The sequence below is a fragment of the Scleropages formosus genome, chromosome 22, assembly GCF_900964775.1.
Source record: "Scleropages formosus chromosome 22, fSclFor1.1, whole genome shotgun sequence".
Classification (NCBI taxonomy): Eukaryota; Metazoa; Chordata; class Actinopteri; order Osteoglossiformes; family Osteoglossidae; genus Scleropages; species Scleropages formosus.
Genome location: NC_041827.1, coordinates 7497427 through 7515561, shown reverse-complemented (window position 1 = coordinate 7515561; position 18135 = coordinate 7497427). Strand labels below are relative to the sequence as shown.

General features: G+C 46.4%; 1 non-coding gene across 1 annotated transcript; it reads left to right on the top strand.

Moving 5' to 3' along the window:
* The first annotated feature begins 12202 nt into the window (after positions 1-12202).
* On the top strand, positions 12203-12296 carry trnar-ucu (transfer RNA arginine (anticodon UCU)). Its single transcript has 2 exons — positions 12203-12239; positions 12261-12296. It is a non-coding gene; the product is annotated as a tRNA-Arg (tRNA).
* Positions 12297-18135: the final 5839 nt, after the last annotated feature.

The window sequence follows — 18135 nt, the reverse complement described above, 5'->3', positions numbered from 1 at the left end:
CTTGTACAAAACATTACACACACACACACACACACACACACACACACACACACACACACATTTTCAGAACCGCTTGTCCCATACGGGGTCACGGGGAACCGGAGCCTAACCCGGTAACACAGGGCGTAAGGCCGGAGGGGGAGGGGACACACCCAGGACGGGACGCCAGTCCGCCGCAAGGCACCCCAAGCGGGATTCGAACCCCAGACCCACTGGAGAGCAGGACTGTGGTCCAACCCACTGCGCCACCGCACCCCCTTCCAAAACATTACAATAAACTTCTAAAATTGAAATGTTAGATCTTAAACTTATAAAATGAATAAATGACTATGACTTACACACATGATTTTACTCACCTGCTTGGTTTAACCAATTCAGCTTGGGGTTCATTTAATTTTGCATCTGCATTACTTCCATTTTTCTGCTACACACATGATTTCCTCTAAAGAAACATATGGAATTGGTGATTACACACCTATTATGTCACATGAGAAAGACTGCTTCTCATTAAATAACCATTTCGTGGTAAAACTAAGGGACACGGGGGGTTTGCACACTTTCAAGAAGCATGTGTAGGGATATAATTTAAAGTAATAACCACATACTGAAGAAAAAACGTCAGATATGATCCACATCATAATTAATTTATTTAATGTCCTCAGCTGCATCTATACTGCAATGGAAAAATTCACAGTACATAAGTGATCAGCACCAGGGAAACAGGTGGTCTGGGGGACTGACTCAGGCAGCGGGGTTACGGTGATGAATTCTGTAGCTGCAATTTCATCTATCAACATCAGTTTTTTTCACAGTTTTATTAACTGACATGGGTTTTACCTTTAACTTGTGACGTCTTCACAAAACATCATGAGGGGCAGGAAGGCGCCCTCTTTCTGTTCTTTTCTCTTCGCGCCTCTTCTCTCCTTTCTCAACCCACGGCGTCACATTTAAGCAGCACTGTACATATATCTGTGCAAAATGTCTGTGTAAGTCATAAATGTGAATTATTTGCACGTATATCGCAGGATATTTTGTTGAAAAATTTCCTCATTCGGGTGTTTACACGACACAGTAACACTGTGTGTAACATTTGCTGATTTCTCGCTCAGTATTACCAGTGCAATTTCATTTCAAGTGTAAAGAGATTTCATCCACTTCCTGATTTTTCATTTCTTCACAATAAAAATGTGCCCAGTAACGCCGCCATTGCAGGAAAATGCTGTTTTTAACTTTAGTCTGTACACAAACCATATGTTTTCATTGTAAATACAGTTTTAAAAGGTGAATAGGGGGAAATTAATTCTTTGAATGATGCAGTGGGTTGGACCGGGTCCTGTTCTCTGGTGGGTCTGGGGTTCAAGTCCCGCTTCGGGTGCCTTGCGATGGACTGGTGTCCCGTCCTGGGTGTGTCCCCTCCCCCTCCAGCCTTTCGCCCTGTTTTGCCGGGTTAGGTTCCAGCAAAAGCAGCCTCACATGAGGTGTGTGTGCGCTGTTAAGCTTGCCGTCTCTCAAATTCATACAATTTTTCAGCAAAGCACCAGCCACAATCTACCAACGGAAGTGAATTCCCTTAAATATCTGCGCGCTTTTAAATTAATCTACCCCTGACAGGTTCCGGAACCTGAAATGATACAGAAATATTATATTCTACAAGTAAAAGCAAAATGAATAATTAATCTTTGGGTGTCCGTGTGTGGGCATTTTAAAATATCCCCTCAATTGGCCTCAGGCCATGAATTATTAATTCCATCTGATTAAACTTTACTGTTAATTAACCCTCAACTTGCAGGTAATAAAGACAGCTCGGAACTAGTCACCAGTGAGCTGTGCTTTCTGTCTCTTCTTCTTTGCTTAAAACCGGGCAACGAAGCTTTTGCGTAACGGCAGTGCAGTACCGTCATCTTAAAGCCTTGAAATCCTCCAGTGCGTTAAAGTGTCTCTTCCAATGTGTGTAAACATGAACTTGTGACAAAATCAGGATGAGAGCCCCTTAACAGATGGAAACAGCAGACATAAACATACCACAGGGACATCGCTACTCTAAAAATGACTTGCGGGGAGGGGGGATATAGTTGGCACTGTGCTTCGGGAACCCGTGCCAATCGGATACCGTGTTTCTCCTTTGTCCGCCGTTGTGTTATGTCTAATGATGGGGTTGCGCTGTTTTTTTGTTTGTGTCTCCGTGTGTCCCATCGTAAGTTCATGCAAGCGTGCGTGCTCGCGTACGTGTACGTGTGTAATTGGCGTGACGAGGAAAGATGTTGAGGATTCGTTAGTGCGGAGAGCCTGATCGCTTGAATGCATCAGCAGGGGCCCAGGGAGAGACGAAGCGGAGGAGCGAGAGGGAGTAGTGAGGCAAGCGCATAAATGAGGCTGATGCATAAAAGGAAAAAAAAACAGAGGAAACACATTTCTTTTTTAAAGAATGGAAAGCAGTAAAGGAAAGTCACATTTAAGGTTAGTTAATATATGAGAATTCTCAATGAAGAAATTTTATTGTTTTATCATCACAGATGAACTGCGTTGCATGGTGGTAAAATACCCAAAAAGCTAAGTAAAATGTGCCAGATCTATTTTCTTCTTTGTAAATGTCCATCTATCCACCATCAACAACCACTTGTCCCGAGCAAGGTCACAGCAAGCCGGAGCCTAACCCGGCAACACAGGGCGTAGGGCTGGAGGGGGAGGGGACACACCCAGGGCAGGATGCCAGTCCATCACAAGGCACCCCAAGCAGGGCTCGAACCCCAGACCTGCCATGCAGCAGGCACTGGCCAAACCTGCCGTGTCACCACATCACCACACCTCCCTCCCTCCCTCCCTCCCTGGAGAAATGTGGTTTCTACAAACAAGTTATAAATGGTTCTGTAAAAACAGCCCAGGAAAATGCACTAGTAAATTATGGTAAAACATACAAATATAACGTGGGGGGGGGGGGGGGGGGGGCGCGCAGTGGGTCGGACCGGGTCCTGCTCTCAGGTGGGTCTGGGTTTCGAGTCCCACTTGGGGTGCCTTGCGACGGACTGGCATCCCATCCTGGGTGTGTCCCCTCCCCCCCCAGCCCTGCACCCTGCATTGCCAGGTTAGGCTCTGGTTTCCCGCAACCCTGTATGGGACAAGCAGTTTCAGATGATGTGTGTGTGTGTGTGTGTGTGCGTACAAATATAATGGCTTCAGACCGAGCAATCTGGGCTGAAAGACTCAAGCTTGTGTTCAGTCCCCGACTGACCCGGTAATGCCTCAATGACCTTTAACCCACCATTTTTAGAGTTCATGAGCAGCTCATACTGTTATAGTTAGTGTGAAGGTCTCAAGTTTTCATATCCTTAACAATGCTCATCCTTGCTTACATTTTTTAACCCTTTACCTTAATTTAAAGAGGACGGAATTAATTCAAGAAAAATAACGAAGAAAGTTCAGCAGACGTCAGATGCGAAATGAAGGAGACGAAAGACGAGAGGAAGCGCGCGAAGGTGGGTGTCGAGCACGGAAAGGAGACTGCGGGGCCCGTTCGTCTCAAAGGATGGCTTGTCAGCGTGCCTTTCCTGCACCGTCCCCTGCTCCACGTGATGGACGGACCTGCAGCACTAGCTGACCGCCACGCTCGCTCGGTGACACTCGTGCACTTCCACCCCGACTGGCAGTCCGCAGCGGCGGCTCTTGGCGAGGCGCGGCGCCACGGCTGACGCGTGATATTCATCCGCCTCCGTGCCTCGCTGCTGAGTGTCCCCCAGTGTGGTGCAGGGTGGGGCTGCGGCGGGATCACCTCCCTGCGCTCCTTACCTTCAGAGCGTGATGAAAAAAACGGCACCCCGGCCACGGAAAGAGAGCCACAGAGTGACAGCTAGTGACAGCAGGTACAAGCCGTGACCTTTAAAGCTGAGCACAGGAGCATGACGGCAAGGCGCAGGGAAACGGAAAAGGAGTGACGGTGGAAAGAAGAGGGAATCTGAGAAAGGACGGAGTGAGGGACCGAGTGTGTCTGCATGTGTGTGTGTGTGCGTGTGGACGGGGGTGTTTGTGCATGTGCATATATACTATAGTGTCCTGTCATCGTGGGCTTTTCTTTTTTTAATTTTAATTTTCAATCTCAGGAAACTCTTGAAAAATAATAAATCTTGGAAAATAGATTTTCTGGTGGCATTTTATGTGCTGGAATATGTGTGTATGCATGTGTGTGCATGTGTTTTCCGCCAAGCTGGAACAGCAAGGCTCTATTTATTTATTTTCAGAGTAAGTAACACTGTGGCTCTGCACAAACAATCGCCTCTTTAAGTTTAAAACGATCACCCCACTTCTTCAAAAGGGCTGTCGCCAGACTCTTTTCTCGGGCGAGAATGCGTCACATCTGTCAGCGATATTGAAAATCACACGTGTGTTTAGTTCCTTTAAGGCCTTCAAATAACCAGACGTGTTCCGCAGAATGCGTGACTTTAACCACTTTTCGTTTGTGACTCTAGGGGAATCTCGCGCGCGCCAGTAGCCGTGCCGCGAACGCCTCTTTCCGAGTGCGAAGCCCACCTTTGGCCGACGAAAGATGCGCAACGCGCGTCCGGGCGGGGAAGGTACGCACTGAACGAGGCTCGAATTCCCCGACGAGGCGTGTTGCGCTTAAGGGAAGTTGTGGGACTTTCTGTCAAAGTTGTCAGCCTCTTCCTTCAGATGTTCCCTCTCAGATCACACGCAAGCGGTGCGTCTGTCTCCCGCTTTCTCGGCGGACTCCGAGGCAGGAGATGCTCATGCAGGGAAGGCTGGGAGGAATACTAAGGAACCAGGCGTCTCTGTGTAGAAGTGTTAGACTCTCCTGCAGCACTGGCTCACTTTCTGTCTCCTTCCCCCCCCCTCTCTCGGGGTCTGCTGAGACCTTCTGTTTGTCAGCCGGGCAACAGAGCGTCGCATCCTGTGCTCTCTCTCTCTCTCTCTCCCTCTCTCTCTCTCTCTCTCTCTCTCTCTCTCTCTCTCGCTCACTCTCCCTTACCTGTACCTGTCTCTTTGGTCAAACTTGTCTCTCTGACAGTTTAAAAAACCGAGCACTTTGCATCTGTTTGAAATGCTGCTCCGATAGAACGCACGAGGGAGACGGCGATAGAAAGGGATGCGGAAAGAGGGGATAAGGGAGGAGAGGCTGGATGGGAGCGGGCTTGTTGTGCTTGGATGGAAGGGAAGGAACCCGGAGAGGGAGGAGAGGAGGAGATTAATTGGCTCAGAGATATGTTTCTAATAAGACAGTGAGAGGGTGAGCGGAATTCCAATGAGAGAGAGAGGAAGCGAAAGGAGGAAAAAGAGGGATGAAGGGGATTGAGGGAAATGGTAGTTATTTGTCCAAGAAGAGCAATGTTGCAGCATTAGGACCACAACGCGATTATGCTTTGAAGAAGTGCGGTGCAAAGCTTTACCGCGTTAACAGTGTATACTCTAGTTATGCTATTTGAATGGAAGCTTGTTTCTCCACCTAAACAACTGGTTACCATCTATAGCAAAGACGAGAGACGGGCAAGGTTAAAGGTCAGATTTACATCCATAACCTGCAGGACACCTTTGGGGGGGGGGGAAGTAAAGCATGTGGATTGCAATTAGAAATATCCATGTCTTTCACTGAGAAAGTTCTTAAAATTTGTGCATCAGCAGAACAAGACAGAAGTACACTAATAGAGGAAAACCGGGGGAAAAAAAAGAAGTCGAGGCAATTACCGGAACAAATTTGGAGAGGTTTGTTTGTGCAGCCGGCAGCGGGCTCTAACAAGGCAGACAGAGCTCGTTAATGGCAAATTGGCAGATTCGGCAAAGGTGGGGGAAGCGTGGGTGGAGCACAACAGGTCGGACGGGAGGGGTCTCTGCACCGTTACCCATCGTTATTCACCTGAACCCCACCATAGGTAGAGAAACACACACACACGCGCGCGCGCACATTTGGATGCAGACACATGATTCTTGAGTACCGTCAATTTGTCACATTCCACCGTACGAAACAGTACGCATTACATGAGTAGCTGCACATAAGCTTTTCATCTATTAAGCAGCAAATTGTTATTAAACTTTATTAAACAAAACAAACACCTACATGTTTATTGAGCACTTTGAAGATCAGGGGAGAAGTGAGTCTGAAAGAGTTGAATTTTGACACCTTTCTTACATGCAGAGAGAGATTCAGCAGTTCTGAGTGATGGGGGAGGCCTTTCCTTCACTTCGGAGCCCGAACCCAAAACCTTTGTCTTTTTAATTCGGGCATCATTAACTGTGCGATGCCATCATTTAGCTGTTATTTCCCTCACATCCCCGCAGACTGTCCAAGACTTCAAAACCTCACACCTGTCTGTCTTCCCTTGGTAAAGTACTGCCCGTGAAGCCTTAAGTTGGGGAGGTAACGATACTTATCCAGCATTTATATTTATCTGACATTTTTCTTCAAAGCAACTCGCAATGTTAAGGTACCAACAATTATTTACCCATTTATACTCAAGGTGGGACTCAAACCTGTGACCTTTGAGTCCAAAGGCAGGAGCTCTTCCTACTGATGTGTATATTTGTAACATCACCTGCATTTCTCAGCTGCTCGGCTGGATTCTTTTACGCTTTCTATAGGCTACGTAAGCGAGCGATGTTGCTCGGATTTCACGGATTAATATCAATAAAGTACAGCCATCTTTCTTTAAACCGCAAAGATCATGAGGCAAAACAGTATTGTCTGCAAGAACCAAAAACATCTCTGTCTGCTGCTTTTGTTTTCAATGCAATTGGTTTGTCCGCTGTTTTTTCTGTTCGTTTCAGCTCGCTTGTCACATTTCGAACATACCTGCTTGGGCAGCAAATGTATTTTACATTAATTCGTTTAGCTGACGCTTTTCTCCAGAGCAACTTACAATGTCACCTATAATTATTTAATAATGGTTTAATTAATTAATCTCTGTATACAGCAGGGTAATTTACTGGAGCAGTTTAGGGGAAGGACCTTGCTCAAGGGGACTGCAGCAAGAGCTGGGATTCAAACCTGCAACCTTCGAGTCCAAAGGCAGCAGCTCTAATCATTGCACCACCAGCTGCCCCTTTTTTCTTGACTGTCAGGCCAAAAAAAGTTGAAGTAAATAACTCTTCTTTGCCTGCTCTTGCATTACTGTCTGAAGTGCTCGTACACATAGATGTTATGCGCTTCTCTCTCAGTTCCACTCCCGTGCTCAGCCGGAGCCCGGAGTTCCCGCAGCCCACTGTCCGCTGCCCTGCCGTCAGACCCAAACTCCGACTGCGCCGCTCCTCTTACGCTCACCAGCCCACGCTCGCTGTGCCCTGCTCCCAGCAGTCCATCTCCTCTTCTCCTCCTCCTCTCCATATCCACGCCACTGTTGGATGAGAGGGAGGAAGTGGAAACAGATCGATTTGCTTCTGCATGGAGAGACAGCTCTGCTCCGGCACAACATGCACCGGCTCCTGTCTGGGATCTGGGTCTTTGTGTGTGTGTGACTCGAGAGCAATGAAGGAAAAAGCACAATTTCGGGATGAAAAATAAAGCTCTTTGAGAATCTTGACATGGGCCCTCCCATCATTGCTCAGACTTATGATTATTTACCCATTTATACAGCTGGGTAATTTTACAGGAGCAATTCAGGGTAATTACCTTGCTCAAGGGTACTACAGTCAGAGGTGAGACTCAAACTTACAACCTTTGGGGCCAAAGGTAGTTGCTTGAACCACTACACTATCAGCTATATAGGTGTGTAATTTTACTGGAGCAATTTAGAGTAAGTATCATGGTCAAGGGCACTGCAGCGGTAGGTGCAATTCAAACCTGCAACCTTTGGATTCAAAGGCAACTGCTCCAGCAGTCATTATATTACCACTTTCCTACAGCATGGGGGGTTTCAAGCATCCAAGCCCTTCATTCCTTAATTTACTGTAAGTTCAGCATGTCCGTGTGTGTGATCATGCGTGCGGGTGTCTCCGCCCATGAGCACCTGTTGCGAGCGAGAGGAATTCACCGCGGAGCTGATCCAAGCACGGGAAACTCGCCGTCCCAAGCCGTCGCTCACGCCCTGTTGAGCTGTTTAATTTGGTGGCACGTGTCCTGGGTACGAACCAGTGGCTGTGCTTGCAATGCTGGGTCTGCAGGCGGCTGTCTTCGCGGGACCCCAGGGCAGCATGGGGCAGCCGGTCCAGAAGACAGAGCAACGGAGTCGGGTGTGCAAGCGAGAGCACCCTGTGGCATGGGAGAGCAGCCTACACACACACACTCAGGGAGCATCTGCCTGGCTATATGGGCAGGGAGTGCGAATCTCCGCATTGACATGGAAACGAGGTTTCTGGAGGGGTGTGTGGGTACACAGATGGACGCTGACTGTCTCCCCTCGTTTCCGTCACTCTCCTTTGTTTACTTTCCCTTCCTGTTACCTCCTTGCCGTCTGTCCCTCTCGCCCGGGTTGAAGACACGCCCACCGCCGCCGTTTCCATCCCTCGAGCAGCGGGGAGCATGCGATATAAGGTGTGTGCTAATGCTACGTGTGTTTGACATCGCCCCCCAGCCGGCACCCTGCCTCGTCCTCAGAACATCTCCCTCATCCGCGGAGACTAAAACCTAAATCTCACCCTTACTTCAACAACAAACTTTTATCCTTCCCTGAAGCAATTTACCCCCTCTCCTTTCATGCCCGCTTTCATTTCTGCGCCTTTTTTCTGAACGTTTCTTTTCCTTTCCCTTCTTCTCGGAGAATGGGACGTGCAATGCATTTAATTCCGATTGCCTTGTTTATTTTAGTGAGGAAAGGCCACATTTTACTGCCCTCTTCTGCCACATCATTTCTCTCTCATTTTTTATTCTGGCGAATCAAAGTCAAAGTGTGTCTTGTGTTCTCCTCTGGTACTGGTTCTATCCAGAAAGCCAGTTACCACTAACAAAGGAAACCACTTTCATTTATTTGTTTGGCTGAGCCTTTTTTCCTAAAGAATCTTACAACTATTTACCCATTTATACGGCTGGGTAATATTTTCTACCGGCGCAATTTAGGGTACGTGCCTCAGCCGAAGGGTACTACAACTAGAGGTGGGATTTAAACCTACAACCTTTGGGTCCAAAGGTAGCAGCTCTTCACCCACCAGCTAAACAAAGGGCCACTGGTGACCTTGAATTCTTTACAAAGTTTCTTAAATTTACCAGTCTAGTACATCTGGGTGCGTCGGTTACAGTTGATTTTATATTTTATTCACTTAGCAGATGATTTCATCAAGGGGGATGCGGGGTTCTGACGAGGAGGCAAAGGGCGATATATCGAGTCCCTCAGTGAGTGATACAGGTGAAGTGTTACGTTGTATGATGATGAAGTGCTAAACAGGTATGCCGGCACACGCAGTGCGTGTCACGTGGGACCTTAGTCAGACTTCCGATCCTCTAGCGATTACAGCTCAGTAGGAGACCATTAATAGCCCTTAGAAGGAATAAACCTGGTCAACAGCGTCATGAGACTGGTCGACCCATCCAGCAGTAGAGCGGATGCTGGAACTGAGAGATCAAGAGCAGAGTGGGCTACCTCTAAGCTTTTTTTTCCATTTAAATACACAAAATTCCCTTTTCATTGGTGTTTTTTCAAAAGGAAACAAACTTCTATGAGAAGTAGAAGGCTCTCAGAAGGCCCGCACTTCAGACACGCCGGGTATCTGCCTTGTTCTTCTCAGATCGTCTTACCGCTTGTAAGCGAAGGTACGTCGAAGCACAATAGAGGAGTGCGCCACTTAATGCAGAGTGACACGTGGGAACTCTTCGCCTCGCCGCTGCTCTGTCCGTCACCTGTCAGCTCCAAGGTTGGACCTCATGTCCAGCTGTCGGCGACGGGTTCTTCTGCACTGCTGCGGCACACAGCCCTGGAGGTGGGAAATGGCTATTTCAGACCTGCCTCTGGTGCACCTCACCACACCCATCAAGTGCTGCGGGCATGGAAGACTCAGCGTGGTGCTGTCCTGCTGGCTCTGAACCCTGTGAGTGACAGCTGTCAGTCCTGCGATCACAGAGGGGGACAGCTCTGCGACATGTTAGAAATGCTCTTACGATTTTGCTAGCGTTGTGTTCAACTGCGGAGGGGAACAATTTCCACTGGTAAACTAGATTTGAGCACCATAGCAAAATCATCTTTGCGTCGCTTCATGACAAGTCGTCTGTAAAAATGTACGGGACCAGTTGTCTGACCGACTTATTCATTGAACTCCTTCCTTCTTGTTCTTCAGTAGAATCTTAAGGCACAATTTGTGTTGATTGCGTTCCTGAGAATGAATCGCAACATAACCGAGAGCAGTGACATCAACAATGAAAAATATGAATGCTGCCATTAAATTTTACACTGTTCATTAGTTTTACGTCTGCTCACCAACTACGCGGTACCGGTCACAGAGGATTTAAAGCATGAAGTACACATCGGTGGCCCGGGCGACACGCATCATGTTTCAAGACATTTGGGCAATCCCTTGTTTCCACATTCAAGGTGTCAACACTAAGGTTATTTACTTAGTCTTTGCCCAACACCCTTGTGCAATGCAATAATTTGCTTATTTATACAGCTTGGTAAGTTTTTACGCCTTCATTTTAGGTGAATACAGCACCTTACTCAAGGGTACTACAGCAGCAGCGGGAACTCACAGTCAGGACTTCAATTGCAAGGGCACCGCACTAGTCATCAAACCACCTGCTGCCCAATTTATTTACAGTCCCAAGTTTATTTTCAGGGGAACATCCCATGGTATTCTACAGAAATGATATTGTTATAAGCTTTTGGATGGTGACAATGAAATTAATAAAGGGTAAGTTGATATCTATTTCTTGTTTGATCAATGGGACCCACTAGGTTCCACCCAGCCCAGACCACCCTGGCACTGATGAAGATGAATGTGCTGAAGGGGGTTGCCGGAATTGCTTTCGCTGTAAATATGGTAGGAGGTGGAAGGAAGAACCAGCAAGTTGTGATTTATCACTTTCTGTCTGTCCCCTGAACTCCAGTGTCTGCAGATCACCATCGACCCCCATCCCGTACCACCATCCCACCTTCATCGGCTCCCCCTTTAATTACCCAGGGGGTGTTTATTAGAAGAGCTTCCCACCTGTCATCAGGACCAGGGTAGGGGCGCATGGAAATGTCATTTATGCACAAATTCGCTTGTTTTGGCATTCCGCTATTGTTCCATACAGAGAACTGTGGGGGTGGGACTGTAGTAAATGGGACAAAACAAGATGTGGGGAAAGGTCAAAGAAAAATTATGGAGAAGAGAGGGGATGGGTAACGTCAGCCATGGGTGGAAAGAAGAAGCAGGAGGAAAAGGAATGCATATTATGGGTGGGAGGGTGTAAGAAAAAAGAAATGTAGAGAGAGCGAGGTCCGTTGAGAGAGGAGTAAAGGGTAACGTGAAATTAAACTGGAAGGAGGGGGAAGTGAACCACGGAGGGCTGGAAACAGGTTCCGTAGAATTTGAACAAGATTAATTAATGCAGGTGGGAGGAGGCTGGAGAAAATGACACGGATGGGCATCGGCAGAGGTGCTTCAACAGGAGGGAGCAGTGAGGACCAAGAGGAGGTGAAGAACAGGCTTCAAACCGTGAGTGGTGAAAGTTGGAGCCAGAGGAAGGAATGAGAGGCTGATGGGACAGTGAGGACGTCCCCTGACCTGCCGATCATGGGATCTACTCCAAAGCACAGGCGCAAGCTCCTTCTCACCCAGTCAGCCTGAGCCGTTCCACAAAGAGGAGAGATGAGGTGCGTTACGGAAGGAAGAGAGACCGGTTGCTTTAGCCTGGGTTCCATAAACTAAAGACGGTTTCTGGCCTCTCAGAGAAGTAATTTGCCATACGTCAAAATAAAGAGTAACCATTACTTCTAGTACTCAGTTGTTATCGATGACCATTTGCCTAAGTTAGGGTCATGGTGGTCTACCCTTACACGATGCTTTTCTCCAAAGCAACTCACAAGGTTAAGGTACACCCAGGATAGGACGCCAGTCCATCACAAGGCCAAACCCACACAGACACAGGGAGAACATGCAAACTTCACAAAGACTGAGGAGGGATCAAACCTATGTCTACTTACACCACCCAGGTACTGTGAGACAGCAGCACTATGCACTGTGCTGCCCCATAAACAAAGACCCCCCAAAGGGAAATTTAGAACCAACAACTCAACTAAAACACGTCTGTGCAGTAACCCAAGGAAACTTAGGTGACAGTAAGGGGAACTTCCATGGCTCTGTGGTGCAATGGATAGCATGTTGGACTTCTAGCTGTAACACTCAGCGAAGCGATTCAAAGGTTGTGGGTTCAAGTCCCACCAGAGTCAAGCCCTTTTTCCTGCTAATGTAAGGCATGAATTGTTTTTCATTTTGGAGAAAGCATCTGCTAAATGAATAAATGTAAATGTAAACATGCAAACTCACACAAACCCCCACAAACAGCCAGATTCAAATCCTCAGCCTAGGAAGTAGGAGGCACTAGCAATACCTGCTGTGGGGCCACCGCCAGCTGCTTCTACTTCATAGTAAAAATAGAGGGATATAACATACACACTTTCTGAGCCACTCTTGATCTTATTTATTTAGCAGATACATTTCTTCAAAGCAGCTTACAATGAACACCATGCAGCGTTAGCAGGCCACACACCTTATTCACCCAGGTGACTTACACCGCTAGAGATACCACTTACATGGGTCACCCATCCATACATCAGTGGAACACAATCTCTCCATCAGTCACACACTACAATGTCTCTGGAGTGTGAGAGAAAACCCAAGCAAACCCACACAGACACAGGGAAAATACACAAACTGCACACAGACCTAACAGGGATCAAACCCACATCCTCTTGCACCATCCAATCTCCATAAGTGAGCAGTACTACTCACTGGGCCACTGTGTTCCCACCGAACCCAGAGACAAGGTGTTCCCAGTACTGTGGTACCTGACAGACTCTCAAGCAGAAACATCTAATCACATGCAATCTAAACAGATTATTCCTCCACTAGATATTCTTCTTCTAAATAATATTTATCAGTTTAGATACTTCTTTTATTACATGGCTACCAGCCTTTCCCAAAAGCTATATGAATAGAGTGGTGACTGTTCATTTTTTTGCCTGGCTGGTACAATATCCACAAAATAGGTTTCTTTATTACTGTAATTATCATAGCCACATTGTTCATGTCCGAGCCAAACAGGCAGTTTTTTCTCACTATGTTCATACTGAGGGGGTGCGGTGGCGCAGTGGGTTGGACCGCAGTCCTGCTCTCCGGTGGGTCTGGGGTTCAAGTCCCGCTTGGGGTGCCTTGCGGCGGACTGGCGTCCTGTCCTGGGTATGTCCCCTTCCCCCTCCGGCCTTACGCCCTGTGTTGCCGGGTAGGCTCCGGTTCCCCGTGACCCCGTAAGGGCCAAGCGGTTCTGAAAGTGTGTGTGTGTGTTCATACTGAGGACCAATAAAAGAGGGAACACAGGACTGTGTTATTTTGTGCCCCTATGAAATGCACGTTCTCAAATGTTCCGTTCAACTGAAAACCACTATAACACCTTATGAATAATTACCTTTCTTTCATACAACAGGTGTGTCGTTCAGTACGATGGCATTTTTGCCTAATACGTGGCCACTGTACTTCTACCACGGTTATTTTATTCTCTAGGAGTTTATCTCTCAGACACGTTTTGGAATTACACATTTTGGAACAGAGATGCACGCGCTGGTGTCGAAAACCCAAATGGTTTTGTCTCTCGGTGGCGTCAGTATGGCTGTTTGCTGATGAAATGTTGTGTATTAACCTCTGCATTACCCTGGCAACAGTGACTGCTAATGTCCAAATGGAGCTCATTAGGATCCTTCCTCTGTTTTAATGCAGCTGCTGGGTGGAGACAAATATTTATTCAAACAGTTTATTATCAACATGGTCACAGTGCGTCCGTAAAGAAGCCAGCTATGCGCTTCCTCTCTATCACACTGACATTCTCAGCCAGCTGCAACCATCAGTTAAGGTAAATCACAGCTGAAATAATAGAGGAAATAGCATCATTACTATTAATTAATTTAGCTGACACTTTTATACTAAGAAGTTTATGATGTTGATCTACTGACAATTATTTATCCATTTATTCAGGAGGATTTTTACTGCGGGGGGGTGCAGTGGGTTTGACCGGGTCCTGCTTTCCGGTGTGTCTGGGGTTCGAGTCCCGCTGGGGGTGCGTTGTGATGGCCTGGTGTCCCATCCTGGGTGCGTCCCCTCCCCTTCGAGCCTTGCGCCCTGTGTTGCCGGGTTAGGCTCCGGTTTGCCACGACAAGTGGCCTCAGACTCTGTGTGTGTGTGTGTGTGTGTGTGTGTGAGAGAGAGATTTTTACTCTATCGGTCCACTATAAATACCTTGTTCAAGGGTTGGACCAGGATTCAGACCTTGGTCCTTTCATTGCAAGACTGTAACCTCTGTGCTACCTGTTACTCCTTAGTACTAACTTGTAGGAACAAACTATAAACATATAACTATTAACTCAACTATTTAAACAATATAAAGAGCTTAAATAACGTGAACACCCTTATACAGGCATAATAAAGTCTTCATCTCACGGTGCAATGAAGATCATTTAATGCCAAACATTTGTAATGCGACACAGAAACTCCGACTGCATGGTGACCATGTGCTTTGCAGCGTGAAAGAGCCTGCATTGCGCCCTGTCCTTCCTGGATAGACTCTGGACCTCTGTGACCTGGCACTCGACAAGCGGTTATTTATAGTGAGTATGAGTGAATAAAACAAAAAAACACAGCAAAAACTGATTTTTGTTCCAGATATTATAAAATATACTGCTTTAAATTCTGGCTGCATATTTTTCAGTAAGGAACCAATTTTTTGTGTAAATAACAATGGCGCTCAGACTCCCTCATGATGGGAATTTGATCAGTGGGGTGATTTCACAGAACAAATTAGTCTCATTATGTGAGGAGTGAATGTAGTATCACTCCAGGGTGGGATATTACATCCGTATCTTATAGACAGGGCAGTTGGTCTAATTTTAGCTCATAGAATTTAGTTATAAACTTGTAGTCACAATATCTAACGTGGCAAACTTGACGTTCGTCTGGTTTTTCAATCTGTTTTTCTGTTTTGAGCATATGGTGTATTTTCTGTAATAATGGATGTTTGATATTAAATAATGTATCTCGTTTAAAATCTGACTGACCGAGAGGAGATGTCAGTTATACAACTTCATTTGTTTCGGAAACATCTGGACACAGGGGTTCTGAAAGCGTCGTGTCAGTTCCCGTGAGACAAGTCAGCTACTTGAAGGTACTGAATAGTAAGGAGAAAAATTAGCAATCCTTACATATGTGTTTTGAATTTCATTTATGAACTGATTTACAGTACAGGATTCAGGGATTGAGTTTTCAGATGAATCCTGAATGGCACAGTGGAACAGCAGGTAGCGCTGGTGTCTCATGGTGCCTGGACTGTGTGGCCAGGTCATTCTGTGTGGACTTTGAGTGGGTTTTCTCCAGTCGCTCTGGTTTCTTCCCACAGTCCAGAGACATGCGTGTCAGGTGAATTGTGGATTCCAAACTGCCTTGTAGTGTGTGTGTGTGTGTGTGTGTGTGTGTGTGTGTGTGTGTGTGTGTGTGATTTCCTTGTAATGGACTTGCATCACTCCATGGTATATCCTGTCTCATGGCCTGTGCTTCAGGGGTAGGCTCTGGATCACTGAGACCGTGTCTTGGACAAACAGTAAAGGCAATAAGAGTATGATTCCCCTTTCTTTTAAAGCGACTGCAAAAATTCTCTAAACATTTATTACCGTATTACTGTCCCATCTCTGGTGCGGTGGGTTGAACTGGGTCCTGCTCTCCGGCGGGACTGGGGTTCGAGTCCTGCCTGGGCTGCCTTGCAGTGGACTGACGTCCCGTCCTGGGTGTGTCCCCTCCCCCTCCGGCCTTACGCCCTGTGTTGCCAGGTTAGGCTCTGGCTCCCTGTGACCCCGTATGGGCAAGCGGTTCTGACAATGTGTGTGTGTCCCATCTGTAATACGTGCCAATCAATAAACTAATCAGGCTTATTAATTAACAATAAGGTCTGACCTGTTGGTCAGTTCAGTGACCTATTACACCATTTAATACTTTCATTTACCTGCTGTTAAAGAAAGGGAAGTTCAAGATGCAATAATAATATGATTTTACTGCCATCTTATGGTTATATTATGCTTTAACTGCTGCCTAGTTCTAAATTATTCAGTTTTATTAGTTGCTGTATTTGCCTGATGTGTTTATAATGTATCTTAACAGAGTCCCTGCAGTGATGCTTCGCTCAAATGCAATTTACTGTCAGTGTGGTTTATTAAGTAAAATCTGAGTTCAAACGTTTAACTGTGTTTAAAAACGCATGGTGGTGTTTGTGTTCAAGCGGACACCTGGCTGATAGCGTGGAAGGGCAGGAAACAAGATGTGTATGGAGGTAAAGAGAAAAGGGCGGTTAATTCTAATAGACAGTATACATGGAATAAATGCTGTTAAGAAGGCTCTTGGGATGCATGTAAAAAGTGTGCATGTGCAAAAGTGTAAGTGAAGAGAATAGAGCCATGCGTTACTGTGGCAGCTGGGAAGTTTGGAGTGAATAATAAAGGAAAAAAAAAAGGGACTAAACTCCAGATGTGAATGTAGCCTCTGATGGATGTTCATAAACACACACATCATTTGAAACTGCTTGTCGCAGCAAGCCGGAGCCTAACCCGGCAAAGGGATGGAGGGGGAGGGTACACACGCAGGATGGGATGCCAGTCCGTCGCAAGGGGCCCTAAGCGGGACTCGAACCCCAGACCCAACAGAGAGTAGAACCCAGGCCAACCCATGGTGCCACTGCATCACCAAGCCCCCCCTGTTGGATGTTCATTTCTTTTTTATTGTTTCTTTTCCCATGGCCATATCATTTAAAAAAAAGAACCAGCTCTGTGAATGTAAAGACCGAAAGCAAGATTGTAGAAAAAATGAGATCTTAATTGATATGGAGGAGGGGTGCGGTAGCGCAGTGGGTTGGACCGGGTCCTGCTCTCTGGTGGGTCTGGGGTTTGAGTCCTGCTTGGGGTGCCTTGCGATGGATTGGCATCCCGTCCTGGGTGTGTCCCATCCTGGGTATGTCCCCTCCCCCTCCAGCCTTTCGCCCTGTGTTGCCGGGTTAGGCTCCGGCTCCCCGCGACCCCGTATGGGACAAGCGGTTCAGGTGCTGTGTGACTGATATGGGACGTGGAAATGCGGTTGGCCGAGCCGAAAACACCCCGAAGAGGCCAAGATGCGGAGACAGAAAAGGGCCGTGACGTGAGCAGACACATCTGTCGGCATTTGATCCCTTTCGCTGACGCTCCATGAAGGAGTGCCTGAAATTCAGCAAACAGGCCTGCTTTCTAATGGGACAAATGTGAGTGAAACCCCAAGCAGTGACAATGACAGCCAGCTACTTTGCGGCTTCAGCATGAGCGCTGTGACTGTGGTTCTCTCCACTATACTGCAGCTGATCCAGATATTGTTATCAATTTATTAAATTGTGCATTTTGCATCTTAGTGTTTATTTACTGTTTTTATAGATACTTAGAGAAACCTGACTACACAATTAGAATGAATGTATAATTGACTTGTATCACCTGCATTACCATAATAGTTATCAGTAGTGAATACTTGTCATATACAATGCTTATGTTACGTTAAAAACTGACCATTTTCAAGCTGCATTTTCAGCTTTATTTAATTTTTTTATAAATTTTAATTTACTAAAAAAAATTAAATAAAGCTGAAAATGCATATTTGTAAAATATATATCAATTTTACATCTGAGTGTTTACTATTTTAAATTCCAACAAATTCTGTATTTACATACATTGAAAAGATGCTGCTTCTGTCAATGTAGGATTATTAGAAATATGTAAAAGGACCGTTCGTTTCGAATATTAAATCAGTCCAGATTGAGTGCATTCTCCAGCAGGTGGCGCCCTTTACTAGCATATATCACCAGTAAAAATTCGTTTTCAATGTCCCTGCGCGTCCCCATCCTTCTTTGTCATTGGGCGACTCGCAACCAATCGTTTCGCTCCTCTAGTAAACAATGCTTTGTGATTGGCTAAAATACTGTTTCTCGGAGCCAATGAGAGGGTGTGCGTGTTACAAATT